Source organism: Cavia porcellus, unplaced genomic scaffold (assembly GCF_034190915.1).
Source record: "Cavia porcellus strain 051 isolate PalLab524CR breed Dunkin Hartley unplaced genomic scaffold, mCavPor4.1 scaffold_1, whole genome shotgun sequence".
NCBI classification, from domain to species: Eukaryota; Metazoa; Chordata; class Mammalia; order Rodentia; family Caviidae; genus Cavia; species Cavia porcellus.
This window is the reverse complement of record NW_026947484.1, coordinates 221122079-221137774: the sequence shown is the minus strand read 5'-3', so window position 1 is coordinate 221137774 and position 15696 is coordinate 221122079. Positions and strand designations below refer to the sequence as shown.

The window sequence follows — 15696 nt, the reverse complement described above, 5'->3', positions numbered from 1 at the left end:
TTAATAGGACAGAACAGAAAATGCAGAAACAACTCTAATCACATTCAGCTACCTTATCTTTGACAAAGGAGTCAAATACCTTCACTGGAAGAAAGATCCTTTTTAATAAGTGGTGCTGGGAAAACTGGCTTCCCACATGCTGAATGTTAAGCCTATATCCATATCTCTTCCCATGCACTAAAATTGAAATAGATCAAAGATCTAAATATTAAAACAGAAATACTTAATCTGCTAGATGGCAAAATAGGCAAAACTCTTGAAGACACAGGTATATGCAAAACCCTGGTAACACAGGAAATGTCACCAAGAATCAACAACCAGTATCTCATCTTATTACAAATGTTTTGCACAGCAAAAGAAATCACTAATGGGCCAGGGGTTTTGCTCAGCGGCACAAGCACTGCATGGCATGCACAGGGTCATGAATTCGATCCCCAGTACAAAACAAAGAAATCACCAACAGAGTAAAGATCAACACATACAGAGCAAAAAAAAAAAAAAATCCAGCTGTTCCTCAGACACAGGATTACTACCTGGGATATATAAAGAACTGGAAAAAAAATCAGAACCCTCAAATTAAATACCCAATCCCAAGAATGGGCATCTAAAATGAATAGATAATTCTCAGATGAAGAGCAATAAACAACAAATAAACACATGAAAAAATGTCGTTTGAGAAATGCAAATTAGAACAATGATGAGATTCCATTTCGCCCCAGGAAGAGTAGCTATCATCAACCAGTAACCAATGCTGGTGGGGCTGAGGAGGGAAAAGGAGCCCTTCCGTGCTGCTGGTGGGAGTATAAATTGGCACAACTGACATGGAAATCAGTACAGAGAATCCTCGAAAAAACTAAAACTGTAGGTTTCATTTGACCCAGCTATTCGCTTTCTTGATATGTTCTTGGAAGAGTTAAAAGCATCACAACACAGTGACATGCACACACCCATGTTTATAGCGGCAAGATCTGTGCTAGCTAAATCTTGGAAACAGGCCATATGCCCATCATGGATGACTGGATAAAGAAAATGTAGTTTTTATAGACAGAGGTGAACTACTCAGCCATGAAGAAGGATAAACGAGGCATTTTTAGGTGAGTGAATGCATCGTCAGACTTTATTTGTAGTGAAATAAATCAGATACATGTGTTTAAATATCACATTGGTTCTTTTGTGTGAGAAACCAAAAGTGAAATAAGGATCAAAATGGATCACAGATATTGGGAAGTAGAAAGAAAACATTCCAGAGGGAAAGAGAACAAAGGAGAAGGGAGGGGAAAAGAAAACAAAAGGGAACAGAAGAAAAAATGGAAACAACCCTTTTGTGAAGAGGCAGAGGAAGATGGGTGAAGGGAGGTAGTGGAAGGGGAAAACAAGAATGAAGCCATATCATGTGCAGACACAGTTCCCACATGAGTGTGATCACTATGTATATCAGAAGTGTACTAACAAAATTAATTTGAAAAATAATAAAATTAAACAAATTATTTTATCATTAAATAAAAAGATAAAGAATTTTGTCATAGCAGCAGAAAGCTGACTACCACAACGATTAGGTAAATTAAGGCCCCGTTGTTAGGTCTCACTAAACAAAGACAATAGCAATAATTTAAATCACAAGCAAAATTTAAAGGCTATAGATTCTCAGTGTAAGACTCTTAGAATAAAACACAGGAGTGAGTCTTCATGACTTTGGCTTACTTGCCAATGGGATCTTTTATCTGACAGCGTCCCTGCATGTCTGAAAGCCGTGAATCTGAGAGGCATTCCGGACCCTGGCTCTCCTTACCTTCCAATCCATCACTAAAAGCTGTCCCCAAAATCACTTCTCATCCTCATCACCATCGCACTCTTGGACTGAAGCAGGAACCTCAGAACCACGTCCAACAGCCCCTTTAATTCATTCTCTAGTCTGCAGGCACCATCATCTTTGGAGGTTCCAAATTCTCACAACTCTAATAAAAGTACATACTATCCTTTGGGTAAGTGAAAGGCCCATGTGTTAAAGGCATGGCCCCAGGACAGTGTTACTGAGATGGAGGAAACTTTAGGAAGTGGAGCCTCTAGGGAGATCCTTCCTCCTGCTTCTCCTCCATCTCCTCTTCTTCTTCATCTTTGTCTTTATGGGTGGTTTTGGCCCTTTTCTTCCCCTTCCCCTCCTCCACTCTGTAACTGGGGATTATTTATTTATTTATTTATTTGGAGACAGGGTCTCACTATGTAGTTCAGGCTGGTCTTAAACTCACTATGTAGCCCAGGCTGGCTTCAAACTCATGGTGGTCCTCCCACCTCATCCTCCCAAGTGCTGGGATTACAGCACGGGCCACCATGTCCAGCCTATAACTGGGGACTAAACCCAAGATTTTCTCACTAAGCTACACCCCCAACCCCCTTTTAAAACTTATTTTTCATTTTGAGGCTGTGTTTCACTAAGTCACTAACTTGCCGAGGCTAGGCTAAAACTTGCAATCTTCCTGCCACAGTCTCCCAGAGCGCTGGCGCTATAGGTGTGTACCATCAGGCCTGATTTGTCGCTCGTGAGCTTTCTAGGAAAAAGAAACAGGCAATGAAAAGGTCTAGAAGCTGGACGATGCTTGGCTGTGTCCTCAACAGCAGCCAGTGAGTCCATGTGGCCAGAGCGCAGAGCGCAAGGGCCTGGCCTTGAGCCTGGATGAGGTTACCAGATTGGAGGACGCGCGAGGCCCAGAGGCAGGTGTGACCGCACAGAGTCCGACCCGGGCTAAGGAACACTGTGCGGAGCTGTCTCCAAGAGGCGGGCGGTGGGAGGTCGAGGCACTGCTGTAATTCTCTGGGTATGACTTAGCCGCTTTCCGGGTAACTCAGGCCTCCCAGTTTGCCGACCGTCTGCGAAGTCCCTGGGCATCTCCGTCTTCCACTAAGGTCCAGTCCCACCCCCACCCCGCCGATCGCTGCGGGAGAGACATTCTCTACTCGTCCCGAGTCAGCTTACTCGGGAGAAAACAGCTCTCGGTGCTCACCGTGCCGCAGCTCCCGGAAGGCTCCGCGCCGGGAGGCAGCCCGCGGGGTCCCGGGCTGGCGATCGGCGTCCGCGCAGCTGCAGGCTCGCGTCCGCTCCTCCGCGCCCGCCGGTCCGCCGCTGGGATGGCCTAGGCGCAGCGCTTCCCGCCCCTGCGCTCTCGGTTTCGTTTCCTCCGCGAACTCCGCCTCCCCGGCCGCCCCGCCGCTCCTCAGCCCCTGCCGCGCAGGCCCGCGCGGGTTGAAGGTCTGGGAAAGTGGCGCCTCGGACTGAGCGCGCGAGCCTCCCCAGGGCGGAGCCGCTGCCCGGCCAGTCGGTGAACCCAGGTCTCTGCTGACAGCACCGGGGACACCTTGGGGACCGGGCTGGAGCTGTGGATGTCAGGCGCTCTAATTTACAGCAGGAGCAGCAGAATGACGCAGTCACTTCCAGTTGGCCTTGTAGTTAAAGTCCAGGCCTGTACCATAAAAATGCCCTTTTCTGGAGCGAAATGGAGTGTTGTTGCAATTTGCACCGTCTCTCGACCAGAGATGAGCATTTTTTATATATTTATTTGCCATTGGATCTAGCTATTCTCCTTCTGGGTATTTTCCGGGAAGAATTGAAAACATACCACAGAGATGTATGTGTGCCCATGTTGATGGCTGCATAATTTGTAATAGCTAAATCTTTTTTTTTTTTTTTTTTTTTTTTGGTCATTTTGAGACAGGACTCACTATGCAGTCCCGGCTGGCCTTGAACTCACTTTGTAGCCCAGGCTGATTTTGAACTCATAAGGATCCTCCTGCCTCAGCCTCCAAAAGGGCTAGGATTACAAGCATGCGCCATCGTGCCGGGTATATGTAATAGCTAAATCTTGCAAACAATCCAAATGCCCATCAGTCTCAGAATGGATAAAAAGATATGGTATTTTTGAGTATTAGCTATAAAAAACGATAAACTAGAGGCTTTTATAAGGAAATGAATGCAATTTGAGACCATTCTCATAAGTGAAATGAATCCCACTTACATGTGTAAACGTCGTATTGTCTCTTGCATGTAAAAACTGAAAGAATAAGACACAAAATGCACAATAATAGGTGTTGTGAAAATGAAAGGGAAAGAAACTGCTCAACAGGAAACAACTGAGTGGGGAAAGAAGAAAAGGAAGAGAAAAGATTATATATCTGTATATGAAAGGGTTTTGGCCCTCTTGAACTCTCTCTTCAAAGTTCTTTTCAATTTTGCCTTAAGGTACTGATGGGTCTTGTGAGTGGGGGCCTATATGTAGCTTAGGTTAGGGGTGGCGCCTGAGGGGGCATTAGGGATGCACAGGTAGCCCATTGGCACTAGTTTGGTGCCAGAGGTAGATTCCTAGGGGCGGGGGAGCTAGCGCTCCTTGGCTACAGCGTCCTGTCTGGGCCAAAACCCTTTCAGCATCTATATCGATAAAGATACTGATATAGATATATATACTGATAGGTCTGTCAAGGGGAAGAGGGGGAAGGACTGGCCAGCGGTGGCTGAAAAGATAAGAAATATAAAATATAAGTAACCTTTATTTTGGGAATGTGGGGAGAGACACCCCCGACCACCCGGGGCGTGGCATCTCCACCCCAGGCCAGCGATCTCTCCCTCGAACACGTGGAGTGAGGCACATAAGTAGCCTCGGTCTGGGGTGGACCCTAAGGGGCATTAGGGATGTATAGGTAGCCCATTGGTCTTAGTTTGGTGCCAGAGGTAGGTTTCTAAGGGTGGGGGTATAGGGTTACAGGTAAATCTCTAGGGGCGGGGGAGGCAGGAGCTCCCTAATTCCGGCTGAGGCTTTTTCTGGCTATAGTACCTGGTCTGGGCCAGCAACCCTTTCATATACAAGATTGTTAATTACACTACCAGTCTCTATTCATCAAAAAGGACGGTTTGTGCTTTCATTGTTTGATCATTTTTTCACACCTGCATTTTGTAACTGAGCAACTAATTTGAAGATAACAATATGTAATGTATTAACCATCGTTAATCTCCTATTATTTCGTTTTGAAATTATGTGGTCTGGCTAAAGATGCAGCTCAGTGCAAAGGCCCTTGGTTCAATCTATGGTACTATCCTCCTGCTCCCAAAAAATCCCTGAAAGAAAATAAAATATTCCAAGCTGTTAAAAAATAGCCTTCTTAACTTTTCACAAAGTCACCTTCTGAGCTTTCTAGAAAGAGGTGAGCAAGGTTTCTCTGCTGCCTTCCCCCAGCTACTCCAGTGCTCATTTAAAACAGAGGCTATAGCAGCAGCAATGCGAGTTTACCAAGAGGGATTTCTCATCAACAGTGCTTTGCTGCTGAGCACAGACTGTGCCACCTCCAGTGTAGAGCATCATCTAACACTCCGGTGGAGACCCACAGTCCCTTGGGGGCCAGCTGGTTAGGGTTCAGGTGAGTCTTTTCATCATGGAGGGCGCAGGGATTTGTTTTTCCTTTTTGGACTAATGTAGTTAATCCCCTTACTCTTCAGAGTAAATACTTATATAGTGTTCTTTTCCTTCCTGCCATCTCATTTTTGGGGCACATTTTTGTGGGACATTCCATGTGTCTTGTTCACTTGTGTTGCCATGCCCAGCTAAAATAAAATTTTGACATTTTGAAACAAAGTCCAAGACTAAGCTTGCCAAATTGCCCAGCGTGGCCCAAACTTGCTGTCCTCCTGTTTTTGTTTTTTGTCTTTTTCCTTTTTATTGGTACCGGGGATCGACCTCACAACTGTCTGCTTGCAAGGCAAGCGCTTATGCCGCTGAGCTAAACCTCCAGCCCCGATCCATTTCAGCCTTCTGAACAACTGAGACTAAAAGCAGATGCCTCAGCCGCACAGCTCGTGCTCCAGTGTCACTTTGCAGTGAGGACTCCCGGGCTACACCATTTAAATGGCGACCACCGCGCACCTCTTGTTGTCACCCCCGTTCACTTCATTTTGTTCTTCATGGCACTTACAGCCTCCTATTATATGATAAAATGTATCGATGTTTTGTCTATGTTTCCTTCCTCTAAAGTGCAAGGATGTATAGACGGTGTTTTTTTGTTTGCTTGTTTTTATTGTTTTATTACTAATATATTTCATTGCCTAAAACAGAGGATAGCAAACTATGGCCTGTAGGCCAAATCTGGACTATTATCTACTTGCCTATTTTCTTTATTTTTTTCTTTTTTCCAAATCCATTTTATTTCAAACAGAGAAAAAAAACAAGAAAAAAAGCTAAACTAAGGGGCTGGGGATTTAGCTCAGCGACATAAGCACCTGTCTTGTAAGCAGGCAGTCGTGAGTTCGATCCCCAGTACCGATAAAAAGGAAAAAAAAAAAAAAAAAAAGAAAGCTAAACTAAAATTTCAAAGCACGTCAATCAGGGGGCAAGAATGGAACATACATCACACATTTTCACCCCCAAATCATTCACGCAGAGCACAAGACATCTGTGTTCAGTTGTTCAAACAATACCAGCGCAAATGTTTCTCTTCAGTGGACTCAGAGAAATCAGTAATATCATTATCTTAACTAGTTTATATATATAATATATGCATATATGTATATGTACATATATGTTGTTTCTTTCAGCTTCTCATACTAGTAAGACAATACAATATTTACACATGTGTGTTATTAATTTCACTAATGTGTATGAACTCAAGTTGTATCCATTTACCCATAAAAGTCTCAAGCTTATCCTTCTTTATGGCTAAGTAATACTCCATTGTATAAAAATACCTCATCTTTTAAATTCATTCCTCAGTTGATGGGCATTTAGATTGTTTCAAAGATGTGGCTGTTATAAACTAAGCTGCTTAAACATGGGTGCTCATATGTCACTGCACTATGATGTTTTTAATTTTTCTGGGAAAATACCCAGAAGGGGAATAACTGGGTTGGATAGAACCTCCAATCCTAGTTTTTGAGGAATCTTCACACCACTTTGTGTGTGTGTACTGTGTGTGTGTGTGTGTACTGTGTGTGGCTGTATCAGTTTGCATTCTCACCAACTGTGGAGAAGCCTTCCTTTTCCCCCACAGTGCCACTAGCATTTGTAATTGCTTCATTTCTTATAGTAGCCAGTTTTTCCTGGGATAAGGTGGATTCTCAGTGTTGTTTTAATTTGCATCTCTCGAATGACGAGTGATGTTGAACATTTTTTCACATCTTATTTGTTGTTTGTGTTTCTTCTGGGGAGTATGTATTCATTTCAGTGCCCATTTTTGGATTGGGTCTCTAAATTTGAGAAGTCTGATTTTTTTTCTGTTCTTTATATGTTCTTGATAATAATTCTTGTTTTAGGAACAGCTTTCAAACATTTTTCCCCACACTGTGGGTTTTCTCATCACTCTGTTGGTGGTTTCTCTTGCTATGCAAAAGCTTTTCAATAGGGTGAAAGCCCAGTGACAGTTCCTGTGCAATCAGGGTTTTGTTCATAAAGACCTTGCTTACACCAGTGTCTTCAAGAGTTTTACCTACACTATCCTCCAGCAGATTTAACGTTTCTGTTTTAATATTAAGATCTGATTCATTATTATTTTAGCTTAATTTATTGTGAAAGATTTGTATTCAGTTTTAACCTTTGGCATGTGCAGAGCTAGTTTTTCTAGCACTATTTATTAAGGAGGTTATCATTCTTTCAAGGAATGTGTTTGGCACATTTGTCAAAGGTAAGGTGGATTAATGTGGCTGAGTTGTTTCTGCATCTTCTAATCTGTTCCATTGATCTTTGGGTCTTACTTTTTGCCAGTACCACACTGTTTTTATCATGGTAGCTTTAAAGTATAATTGCAAGTCAAGGAGTGTATTATACCTTCTAGGCACAGGAGGGATGATATTATGTAGGATTGATAATTGTAATACCTAAAAATAATACAGCATAGGCTCTAATCAGATTAGAGTGAATTGAGGACATTTTGTTAATTATGGATTAAAACATAATTTAATGAGTTGAAATCATTTGTTTTGGTTATTAAACTAGTTTTATATGCCTCATTTATCTGTATGTCAAATTCTTTTTCTTTATCAGGAAAGTTTTCTGTGATGATGTCTGCGATCATTTTTTTTTAAATGTCATTTGTGTGATTTCCTGTTTTTCCATTGATTCCAGTTAATCTTGAGTTATTCTTCTTTGTCTTCTCCAACTCATCTAGCAGCTGCTGGATTGATTTCTCATGGTCCCTTGCTATTTTTTAGAAATCTTTCTTTTCCTGGATGCTAGCTGCAAGCTGTCCTCAGTATCTGAAGTCCTCACACTGGCCACATGGATGATGCCATGATCTACTGCCAGTTAAAGCAGTAGCCAGGCTTTCTTCTCGCTTGGCAATAGGTGTTGAGTGCCTGGATCACTGGGCATTCTGAATCTACTACTGAAGAATAAATTCTCTATGCTGCCACCATTCTGGAACATAGTGCTCTGTGGCTTTCTCCTTAAAACAACGTCTTTCACTTTTGCAGTTTTGAGGCTGCAAAGGTTCGAGATTTGCTACTTTTTGTGATGCCTTCAGGCCATCTTTTCCACTCTCCTGTGCCTTCTCAGCAATAGAGATCCCATCTCTATCTTTGTAGTCCACAGCTCTATTGGAGTTTCCTTTCTGACCAAACTCGTAATGTTCTAAATCATCATTTGGGGCTCTTTGCTGTTGATTCTCAACATAGATGTGGCTAAAAGCCCCCAACAGTAGCCATGCCACAATCTCAACATTTGACTGCCTTGAAATTGCCTCCGCCAGATTTATTAGTCCATCACCCTTAACCAGTCCCAGGCAAAGTCTCTGGACATAAACAATATAGAGACACACTTTTTGCCAAGTCATAATTTAATTCCAGTCATTATCTGGAGACCAGCACCCATTGCAGTCCTTTCCCCAGCAGAAACCTCTCGAACCTGGTCTTTACTAGTTTTCTGGTCTTCTTATCTCTGGCCAGAATCTCCCATAAAGAACAGCCTAATGTGCTCCAGTGCTGCTCTTGCAGGCATTTCCAAACCTTTCCAACCTCTTCCCACAAGGTGTTCCCACAGGCCCTTCTACCATACAGTCAGGTCAGGTCAGTACAGTCATAGCAATGATCCTGTTCCTCCAGTACCTAATTCTGTATTGGTTACTTTTCTCTCATTGCTGAGACAAAATCCCCAACACCCAAAATGAAGGAGGGGAAGGTTTATTTAGCTCACAGTCTGTGGAGGTTTCAGTCCATAACCAGCAGGCTCCAAGGCAGGGTGGTGTGGCACAGGGGCGGCACTTCCAGATGGCAGGAGGAAGCAAAGCAACAAGAACAAACCTCTTTTCCTCCCTTATGTGGTATGAAGGCCACCCCACTCCCATCCCCCAGGGCGAATGTAGCACTCACAAAATCTCTGTGCCCTCTTTCTGGCACAGGATGAGGATATTTACAAAATAAAGATCCTGACTTCCTGCTGAGTCTCTTAAATTTTTAAACTTCTCAGGTTGACACAGTGTATCAACCATAATGGGTCTTTTGTGGTCCCCATGGTAGCAAATACAAGCTGGACCATGCAGGGCCTCCAGAGTGCTCTGGCAGCAGTACCCCTCATAGCTTCAGTGCTGCAAGCTTAGTCCCTCTGTGGGCCAACAGCCTAGACTCACAAAGTGCCCTCAGTTCAGTAGACACAGCTCATGGGGCTTCAACCATGTCAGACAATGAGATACAGGGCACATAATTTCTTTTCTAAAATGTTGAATTTTTCTAGAAGATTCTTTTTTCCTCTGAAATGACAAATAGTGAAGGTACTTGAATTCATTTAGTCCTTTTAAAATTTGTTTTTAGTTCGTCATGGTGGTGTATACCTGTAATCCCAGCACTCAGGAGGCTGAGGCAGGAGGATTATTGCAAGTTTGAGACCAACCTGGGCAACAAAGTGAGCTCGCAGCCAGTTTGAACACATAGTGAGGCACCGTCTCAAAAAGCCAACAACACAAAACAAAGCAGAATTAAAAAAGCTTGTTTTTAATCTTTGTTATGGCAGACCTACGCCTGATGTACTTGGTGGAAAATTGAGTACCATTATGAAGCTCTGAACATTGAGGCACGTATCTAATGTCCTAGGTCATTAGATGGTGAGCCTTTTAGAGCTTTCCATGATATAACAGCTTGCTGCAGCATGTGTACCGTAGGTTCAGTACTACTGTGACTTGCTGAGGAAAGTTCCTTGCTTTGATGGGAACACAAATGGTTCCCTATTAGCATCTTGTAGGGCGTCATCCAAGCTGGAAATTGACCACACTTGTGAGAGCCAGTCTGGCAGTCCAAGAACAAAGACTGCCCAGGACAAGTCACAAGAGAAATACCCCCAGCCCTCAAAACATCACTCCCTTAAGGGGCCATACATGCAGATTACTAGGCAATGGGCTATCATGTGACACTGAGCTGCTAAATGCATAGATAACACCCCTACAGTGAGAGGGCAGTTCCTTTCCTCCCATCTGGAGAGAGGGCTCCACCTGGTCCCAGCTTTCTTGTCTTGTGTTTATTTCTTCACCTTCTCACTGCCCTTCATGGTCCTCACACCAGGAACCTGAAGAGCTACATGTGTTGTGGCACCATCTCTGAGTCAAGTCCGGAAACATTTTTAAAAATATATTTTTCTGAGTCTCTTCTCATTCCCCTTGGCAGACCCTAGTGCTAACCAAATGCTCTCTCACTGAACTACAACCTCAGCTATCTTTTTTTTTTTCTATTTCGAGACAGGATCTCACTAAGTTTCCCCAACTTAGCTTGCAATCCTTCTGCTTCAGTCTCCCAAGAAGCTGGGATTTCATTTGTGTGCCTCCACACTGAGGATGGTCCAGAAAGCATTTTTGTTTGTTGCTTTCTGTTAGGTCTGAGAAGAAGGGGGAGAGAGAGGTGGAGGTGGTCCGAGGTCCGTGGAAGAAGTGGAGTGGACGGTCGTGAAAGTAGTGGGCAGCGGTGGCTTTATTTCGGGAACACGGGGAGAGGCCCCACCGCCGGCCCCGGGCGCAGCCTCTCCACTGCACCCAGGGCCGTGGTTATTCCGGGGAGAGGAGACTGGCGTACTGGCCGCTGGAATCCGGCGATCTCTCTTTTCTGGCGATCTCTCTGGTGTGGGGGAATATAAATAGCCTAAGCTTAGGGCAGTGCCCTAAGGCCATTAGAGATGTACCGGTATCTCACTGGTGCACAGGTTTAGCGCCAGAAAGCAGGTTCCTAGGGAGGGGTATAGGGTTACAGTCAAGTCTATAGGGGGCGGGGGGAGGCAGGAGTTTTCTAACTTAGCTGCAGCTTTTCCTGGTTAAAGTGTCCGGTCTGGCCCAGCAACTCTTTCACTTTCCATTGTTGTTTTCCTCTCTTAATGAGATTTACACTATCCTTGTGAAATTTCTTTCCAGATATACATGTATCCAAACTTAAAGACTGGAAGGAAGCATTTCCTGTGCTGGTACCTCAGATTTTGTCTGTGTAACCTCATTTTCTCTAATATTCTGCTCTGAAAATTCTAGCCTCTTCAATATTAGCAGTAGTTGGGCTTGCCACATTTAGTTCTCAGGGATCCCTGTTGTCCAGTGTCTGAAAGGCGTTTACTTTGTCCAGTTTTCTGGTTGTTATGGTGAGAAGGGCAATTCCCATAACATGGAACCCTTTATGGCTTGGTTGTGGTTTTTCATTTTGATCGGCTGTTTTTCTAATTGCTTCTTTTTTTTTGAGACAGGTTCTCACTAATTGAGTATTTTTGGCATTCAGTCTGCAGTGGCACAGAGAAAATGAAAGAGATAAGGAGACAAAGGAAGAGGCCTTTAATGTGAGCACGGGAGAGCTTCACTGGGGCAGGGGATAAAGAGGCTCTCAGGGGAGAAGGAAGAAATGAGACTGCTTTTATCAGTTCTGGCTGGGGGAGGAGCTTGGGAGATGAGCAACACAACGTATTAACACTGATTTGAAGGAACATCTGCTGTGTAAAACAGAAAACAGAAAGATTTACAGGGGGCTCAGGGTGGGTGCTGGGGTGGCTGTGGTGTCTTGGGATTGGAGAGGCTTTGACACACGCGCAAAAAAGGAGTGGGAGGTTTATCTCCGGAATAAGAAGGGAAATGTAGAAGTTACTCTTGGAGAGATAAGTTGTTTCTTTGGGTCCAGTACCAAGTTGGGAGGTTGTAACTGAACCCCAAGCTAGCTATATACTTCAGGCTGGCCTTGAACTCACTATGTAACTCAGGCTGACCTCCTACCTCAGCCCTCTGAGTACTGGGATTGCAGGCATTCGTTGCTATATGTAGTCATTTTTTTTAAACTAGTCATTTGTTTGCCATTTGGTGTATCGTTTTTTATTTTGTTTTTGGTTACGGGGATCCAACTTGTGACCTCGTGCTTGCCAGGCAGGCACTTATGCCGCTGAGCTAAATCCCCGGCCCTGGTGTATCCTCTTCTTGTTGCTGTAGTTTAGTTCTAAAATATCCCTCCACAAAAGGCTCATGTGTTCAAAAGTGAGAGTTTTTGAAGATGACTGGTTCATGGGACTGCTATGTTATCAGTAGATTAATCCATTGATGAGCTTATAGCTGAATTTGCTATTAGGAGTTGGGCCTCCTGCTGGGAGGTTGTGGTTGTGGGAGGATACATTCTTGTCTCTGGCTCTTCCTTTCTCTCTCTGATTCATGGCTGACATGCATCAAGCAGCTTCCCTCCACCATGCACTGCTACTGTGCCAGTTCAGCCTTGGAGCTAGCCAATCATGGAGTTATTCCCATGAAATCATGTGCCAAACAAACTTTTCCTTTTTTAAATTGCAAGTATCAGGCATTTTGTCTCAGTGACAGTAAACCAAATAATACAGATCAGTAGGTTGTTGCAGTAACTGCAGCTGATCACGTGATTCAAAAGCCTTTGGAATTGGTTTGTGGGAAGATTTTGGAAAAGTTTTGGAGAATCAGACCAGAGACAGCCTAGAAAGTTGTAAGCACAGCTTGATCAGCAATTCTGGTCAAAGTTCAGAAGATGAGAGTGCTAATAGGAATGTGGACCATGAAGACCAGGCCCAGGCAGTCTCAGATGAGAGTGAGAATATTTTGTGAGTTGGACTAGAGGCCATGCATGTTATAATCTGTCAAAAAAAAAAGACTCACCTACATTTTACGTTGATCTGTGGAGGACATTTTAAAGTGCCCCAACATTTAGGCTGTGGCATGAATACTACTGGCTGCTTTTAGCCAGGTTTATAATGAGAATCAGGAGCAAAAAGCAGAGCAGAAGGATGTGAAAATTGTTTCAACTGGCCAGAAAAGAAGCACCTGAAAATTGGAGTCAAGGAGAGTTAGTGAAAAGATTAGTACCATTTTTTTTAAAAATGCAAATTTTGTACTGAGATAATAGGAAAAATGCCAGGAATTACTCAGATCTCACCCATTACAGACTTAAGTATACAAGTGAGTTAATTACTTTGAAAGATTGCTTTGATAAGAGAGTCCCAGGGTACCCTACTCACTTAAGACCATTTAGGGAAGTGTTTTCCCAAGTTCAGCCATCCAGGAACTCAGAGGCTGCTGTAGCCATGCAGGGAAGGAAGGCCAGCTACTGCCTGAGCCGTGGTAACACGGATGTCAGCTACATCGTGCCAGTTCTGGAAGCATGCAGATTGCAAGAGCTGTGAGGTCATGGAAGCTTCCACCCCCATTTCAAAAGGAAGGCCTTAGAGGCCAGACAACCTCTTAAAACAGGGATGCGTGAAGTTTTGAAAATGAGAATATGCAGTAGAGAGCCTAGGAAGTTGGAGATACCAGGAACATTTGTTGAAGACAACTGCAGGCAGTGAGCAGAGCCAGCTCAAGAGAGAGGCCTTGGGGGCTGCAACCAGCCAGGCCATACAGACAGGGCTTATGAGCCCTTTAGAACTCACTGCAACCTGGCCCAGGTGCTGACACGGAGGTACAGGATTTAATGTTTGCCTTGGGGGTTTTGGTCTCATTCCTTTTTATTCCCTAATTAATCCCTTTTGAAATTGGGATATTTATCCTGTGCCATTGTATGTTGGAAGTATTTAACTTCCTTCTTGATGGTTACAGGGCTTACACTGCTCTGAGTCTCAGAGGAGACTTTAGATAGTCTTTTTAGCAATGCTGAAATTGTTAAGACTTTGGTGACTCATAGAGGTAGACTAATGCATTTTGTGTAATGAGAAGGACATGAGCCTTTTTGGGACTCAGGCAAAATGTTATGATTCCTGTCTTAGTTATTTTTCTCATTGCTGAGACAAAATACCAAAACCCAGAGTTAATGGAAGAAAGGTTTAATTTTGGCTTACAGTTTGTAGAGGTTTCAGTCAATTCAATTGTCAGCTGGCTCCAAGGCAAGGTGGCATGGGAAAGGGGCGAAACAGGAAAAACAGTCCATAGCAGAGCTGACAGGCAATGGTGAAGCAGCTGCAAGCCTCTCTTTTCCTTTTATCCATCTAGGCTGCAAACAGTTTTGGTGGTGTCACCCACACCCAGGGTGTGCCTCCCCATTATTCACACCCTGATGATAAGCCAATCAGTGGGCTAATCCAGTATCACACACCCTTAATCCCATTAGGAAACACCCATGATTCAGCCACCCTTGAAAAGCCCCACCTATGAATGCATGAAACTGGAGGGAACATCTAGATACAAGCCAAACAGTTTAATCTAAAAAGTCCCACAAAGGTCTCTTGTGTTTAGAGGAGGGGTTTTTCAAAGGTGGTTTGGTCAAGAGGGCACTTTATGCATCAGTAGACTGATCATGGTGAGTTCAGAGCTGAATGTACTGTTTGGAAGGCTCTCTTCTTATTTCTGGCTGTTGGCTTTTCTCTGGTTGCTTCCTGGCTACCATGGATCGAACAACTTTCCCCTGCTATGCTCTTCTGCCATCCCAGTTCTGCCTTGTGACCAGCCTGCATGGCCTGCACGCTCTCAATTTGTGACCCAAAATAAATCTTTCATCCTTTAAATTGCAAGTGTTGAGTATTTTATCCCAACCTTGGAAAAGTAATTACTACACCTGTCTATCTCCTTTATATTTTTCTACTGTTATGTTCTCTTTTACTTATTGATTTTGTCCTTACTATTACTATATATTAGCCTTTTATTTGATATCTTCTCTAAATTTCTGGCATACCATTTTGCATTTTGTTTTGTTTCATTGTGTTAAGGATGACCACTTGCCAAAAGTTTTACAATTTAACGTAGGCATACATAGAAGTGGTTTCTTTCTTGCTCCCTTTTGTTTTCTGCTTAAGAAAATACTCCATGGCTAGGAAAATACAATATCTTGTATTTGCTTCTAAAACTTTAATGTTTTTTAATCATACAGATTTTTAATTCCTAAGGAATTTATTTTTGTGAGTGATATAAAATAAGGAGCTGATTTCTATATTACATCCACTTTCCTTAGAGTTGAATATTGAAGAGTTTAATTTTCACCTGCGATGTGCAGTGCCACATCGGTCACATGTGAAGCTTCCTGACATGAAAGGGTTGGGGTGGCTTTCTCTTATTACACTGTCTTTCTGTCTTCTCTTTCACTAGTGTGGTCTTAGGTGTTAAAATCCAAGCAGTTCAGTATCATCTCTGATTATACTTGTTTTAGGCCTGTATTCCATCTTTGATTTTGATTTTTGACAACTCTGTTTACTTTATTGGAAGATGAGATGTGCACAAGAAGAATTTCAAAAATTTTTATCATTTCTTGGCATTTTGAGGAGTTTTCAGTTTATCTAATTTACA

The 15696-nt window shown here is 43.2% G+C and overlaps 1 protein-coding gene across 3 annotated transcripts in view; it reads left to right on the top strand.

Annotated features, from left to right (window-relative positions):
• The window catches only part of Gpatch11 (G-patch domain containing 11), a 97717-nt gene that overhangs the window by 63015 nt on the left and 19006 nt on the right, over window positions 1-15696 (top strand). The gene's annotated exons all lie outside the window — the stretch shown is intronic.